A 6,000-nucleotide genomic window follows, 5' to 3' on the forward strand; every position below is an offset into this window, starting at 1 on the left:
TTCTGTTAAGGTGTATCCACACATGTGTGCTTGTGAAAAATGCCTTGATCATGGAAAAAGGTTTGAAGTAGAGTGAATAGAAACTCTCTACCATTATTAGTGCGTACGTGCTTAATAGTGCAATTGAATTAATTTTTAATCATGGTGCAAAAAATTTTAAGGCAAGTGAAATGCATAAGATAGACCCATGTAGCACGCAAGTAGTCATCCACGATTGTTAAAAAATAATGTGCACCAGAAAGTGAAACTGTAGGATAACCACCCCATATATCACAATAAATCCGATTAAAACAAAATGTGCTCTTATTTGTATTTAAAGAAAAAGGTAAACGAGAGTGCTTTGCTCTAACACAAACATCACAAGGCAAATAAGAAGAAGAAATATTTAAAGTTTTCGGAATACATGAAAGAGAGGGGTGACCAAGATGATGATGCCAAAGAGTGGTGTCAGAAGCACGCTAAGAGTGGAAAATTGAGGCGGAAAGAGGTTTATAGTGGTAAAATCTATCCCGTACTTCACACGTTCCAATCAGCCTCCTCGTTGATGGGTCCTGAAAAACACAAAAGGTAGGAAAAAATATAGCAACACAATTGAGATCAATGGTAAGTTTGCTAATGGACAATAAATTAAATTTAAATGAAGACACATAAAGAACATTAGAAAGAGAGAAATTAGGAGAAAACACTACAAAAAATCAGGGTATTAGTGGGCTTTTAAATAGTTGCTATTCGTGCCGTTACTACTAACTTTTAGTGACGAGTTCAAAATTTTGTCACTAATAATGGAGTATTAGTGACGGATTATAATCGTCGCTAAAACCCTAATACCGTCACTATATAGTCTAGAAGGGCTCAACTCAAATTCTTCACTAATAGTAGGGTATTAGTGACAAATTAGAAATTCATCACTACTAGTAGGGTATTAGTGACGAATTTATAATTCGTCACTAAAAGTAGGATATTTGCGAAGGATTGAAATTCGTCACTATTAGTTTGGTATTAGTGACGAATTACATATTCGTCACTAATACTCTGGCATTAGTGAATGATTCAAATTCGTCACTAATACCCTAACATTAATGAAGGAGTCAAATTCGTCACTAATACCCTAACATTAGTGAATGAGTCAAATTTGTCACTAATAGTAGGGTATTAGTGATGAATTTGAATCCTTTACCAATAATTAGAAAAATAAAAATAAAATATTTAATATTAATTTTTTTAATCATCAATTCTTATATAAAAATTTGTAATTACATTTTCAAATACATAAACTCAAACCATAATTACTACAAAATTCGTAAATCATTCAAATTTTTGAATTTAAATACAAATTTAATTAAAATAAAGAAATAGCATATGTTCAAATAACAAAAATTATTTAAAAATATTCAAAATTCAAATACAAATACTAGTACAAATTCAAATTAAAATAAAAAAACTTCATTTGTTTAAATAACAATAAAAATTATAAAGAAATAGTCAAAAGTTGCATCTGATGACTGTAGTGCATGCATAAATGGCCTCATGTTGATGTTATGACAACCGCGAATCCTACAAATTAAAAATCATTAAAAAAATTTAGTATACAAATGGAGGAGAGCTGACACTCAGTATAATCAGGAAAAATAATTATATGATATAACAAATTCACAAAAATTTCATAATCATGCATATTACATAATTTGTACTGTAGTAATATCAATAATGAAAAATGTAACGTTGCATTCAAGAGCATAGATTTCGAACATTTTGAATGCATTTGGACAAATTTTAATATAATTTGATATTACATTTTATTTAAATTCAATGTAAATTCAAGTCCAAAGTGTCTCCAAACACGAGGAGCATAAAATTATATTGAAATTTATTAAAGTTTATTTAAATCTAAATTTAAGATCTAAAATGCATGCTTTGGAACGCAACATGAGATTAGTTTATGGGGGATTTGCACAATGACTCAATGAGGTATTAGCATTGCGTGGGGAAGGAGATGCAGCGAATAAATCCAACCGGGGACGCGTGTCCATTAGCATGCTTTACTATTTCGTAGACAAGCATTATTACTCTACTTGAAATAAAACTCTAAACAGTGATTGTGAGGTTTGCAGAAGAGGGAAATAGGAAGATTCGTGGAGAAAAAGGTCATGAAATGGCATGAACAAGTGTGTATATTTTCAAGTCTTAATGAGAAAATATTAAAAATAAGTAAAATATGCTAGTCAAATGGACATGAAATTGGTAATTTGTTTGGTAGCTGAAAAAATCATGGAAAATAAAATATGCCCTAGGCGCTTTCATCGGTGATCTCGTGCATGGACCTTTTTTTTCCACTTTTTTTTGTTCTTTTCTACAGTGACATTGCAACTCATATGTCCAGATGAATCCCTAATTTGTGTCACATCTTGGCATTCTTACGAATTTTCAAAACTTGAAATTTGATGCATAAATGGAGGGAGGGTGAATGTGGCTATAAGGGCAATATTTACATTTACCTATCCACTTGTTAGACGAATCCAACTTAGAATTTGACATTATCTGCGCAATATTTTAATTAGGACTGATAGAGATGTCAATCCAATCGTTATCACTTTAACATTCATTTTATCATAATTATCCATGTTTATGGTCTTTTTTTTGGGAAAATTTTAACAAAAATTCGGCAACGTGCCGTCTGTAAATTGGACATTTTCCCATAAAATCTGCATCTGATAGGTTCAAATAGATCATTTATAAGAAGTTCAAGGCACAAGAGAACCTATATCCATTACCAGCATGCAATACACATCAACTGCATTCGCAATCATGTAGCAATCAACAATTCACGACAGTAATACATGTATCCATTAAATTCAGAATATAAATAGTAGAGAACAGTGGATAATATTGAGTTCAGTGTAGTATTGTTGTTCATCTAAGCATTTGGACATTAACGTTATGAGATGATGAGAGCTTTTAATTTAAATAATTATGAAAATGATGCTCCCTCTGAGTTATGTATATATTCAACTTATGTCTTTTTTCAAATTTTAAAATCCTTAGCCAAGTGTTTATAATATTTTCAATGATTTCGATTCGCCAATAAATGTTTTAGGCTTACCGGACCAAAAACATATAAATGAATGCTTCTTTAAATGAACTAAGCCTATGTTGCCTCATTTCTTATGATTCCTAACTTTCACTCATCCTTTCAAAAATATTTTAACATTGAAGCTTATCATAATTATCGGTGTACATGGTTTTTTTTTTTTTTTTGGGAAATTTTAACGAAATTTCGACAGCATGCAGTCTGTAATTGGACATTTTCCCATAAAACTTGCACCTAATAGGTTCAAATAAGTTATTTATAAGAAGTTCAAGGTACACGAGAACCTATATCCACTACCAGCATGCAATACGCATCAACTGCATCCACCATGCAGGATGCATTCTAGACTGGCATGCAATCATGTAGCAATCAACAATTCACGACAATAATACATGTATCCATTAAATTCAGAATATAAATAGCAGAGAACAGTGGATAGTATTGAGTTCGGTGAAGTATTGTTATTCATCTAGGCATTTGAACATTAACGTTATGAGATGATGAGAGCATTTAATTTAAATAATTATGAAAATGATGCTCCCTCTAAGTTATGTATATATTCAACTTATGCATTTTTCAAATTTTCAAATCCTTAGCCAAGTGTTTATAATATTTTTAATGATTTCGCCTCGACAGTGAATGCTTTAGGCTTACTAGACCAAAAATATATAAATGAATGCTTCTTTAAATAAACTAAGCCTATATTGCCTCATTTTTTATGATTCCTAATTTTCACTCATCATTTCAAAAATATTTTGACATTAAAGCTTATCATAATTATCGGTGTACATGGTTTTCGTTTTTTTGGGAAAAATTTTAACGAAATTTTGGCAGCATGTCGTCTGTAAACTGGACATTTTCCCAAAAAACTTGCACCTGATAAGTTCAAATAAGTCATTTATAAGAAGTTCAAGGCACACGAGAACCTATATCCACTACCAGCATGCAATACACATCAACTGCATCCACCATGCAAGATGCATTTTAGACTGGCATACAATCATGTAGCAATCAACAATTCACGACAGTAATACATGTATCCATTAAATTCAGAATATAAATAGCAGAGAACAGTGGATAGTATTGAGTTCGGTGTAGTATTGTTATTCATTTAGGCATTTGGACATTAATGTTATGAGATGATGAGAGCATTTAATTTAAATAATAATGAAAATGATGCTCCATCTGAGTTATGTATATATTCAACTTATGCCTTTTTCAAATTTTTAAATCCTTAGTCAAGTGTTTATAATATTTTCAATGATTTCGGCTCGACAATGAATGTCTTAGGCTTACCGGACCAAAAACATATAAATGAATGTTTCTTTAAATGAACTAAGCCTATATTGCCTCATTTCTTATGATTCTTAACTTTCACTCATAATTTCAAAAATATTTTAACATTAAAGTTTATCATAATTATCGATGTACATGGTTTTCTTTTTTTTGGGAAAAATTTTAACGAAATTTCGGCAGCATGCCGTCTGTAAATTGGACATTTTCCCATAAAACTTACACCTGATAGGTTCAAATAAGTCATTTATAAGAAGTTCAAGGCACACGAGAACCTATATCCACTACCAGCATGCAATACATATCAACTGCATCCGTCATGCAGGAGACATTCTAGACTAGCACACAATCATGTACCAATCAACAATTCACGACAGTAGTACATTCCATTAAATTCAGAATATCCAACAAGTAAAGCTATCATCCATACAAGACGAATAGCTATCATATGAAAATTTCCCAACTGAACAAGATATACAACTATAATAATAATTACATAAGAAAAAAACATGTACGCATTATGCAACCATATCAAGTAATTAGAAATGACAACATCCAAAAGCCGGATGGATCCATAAGGAGGATGCATTTAGAAGGAGCACATATCCAAAAGGACGGTTCGTTCAAAAGGAAGCCGCAATGAAAACGAAGATGCATCCACAAGAAGGATGCATCTAAAAGGAGGTTGAATCCACAGAGAGGATGTATAGGCATATCCATAAGGAGGATGCTTTCACAAGGATGATGCATCCAAAAAGTGCAACACTAATGGAACTTTTTGAAACAAGAAAGATTAAAAAATAATATTATTTTCAAGTCATATCTGTTTGTAATATTAATTTTTTGCATTATCATGCAAACTATCCATAACTACATAATATAAAAATTGCCCCAAATATGAGACTTTAGTTCTTCCCTAAATTTGTACTTTTCCTAGAGAATACATGTAATGCTATCTCTCACCCCCCCCCCCCCCCAAAAAAAAAAAAAATTGGACCCTATTATTGTTGTCGCGACGTCCCGGGAGCGCGTGTGCCCCGGGCGGCGAAATCAAAATCATTTTTAAATTTTTCATGGAAAAACATGGAATGTCGGAGTCGCCACTAACCTTTAGTGCGGTTAGAACACATGATTACTACCCCGTTAGGGGTAGAATTGGTCTACATTATCAGAGTTGGGGCCGGGAGTTCGGTTACGCGAGGGGAAGGTACGAGCACCCCCTACGCGCCCGTTCTTACGAACGGTACCTAATTAATTTGAAATTATCCTTAAGTTAACCTAATAAGTCCTTAAATTACTCATTTTTATGAATTTATAAATACATGTGAAAAATAAATAAATAAATAAAATAATAAATAAATGAAGATAATATATACATATATATTCCCTCAGAGCTAGGGTACGTGATGCCCGAAGGCTCATACCCCCGCAATAAAATCATAGGGATATAAATACGAAAATACTTAATACAATAACACAAAAATACTAGAAAGAGTAAATATTGTAATACAATATAAACATAGAAAATAGTAAATATATATATATATATATATATATATGATAATAATAAGGCTAATACATCATAATGATAATACACTACATGTAATAACTATTCTACT

This window comes from Malania oleifera, chromosome 4 (assembly GCF_029873635.1).
Source record: "Malania oleifera isolate guangnan ecotype guangnan chromosome 4, ASM2987363v1, whole genome shotgun sequence".
Lineage (NCBI taxonomy): Eukaryota > Viridiplantae > Streptophyta > Magnoliopsida > Santalales > Ximeniaceae > Malania > Malania oleifera.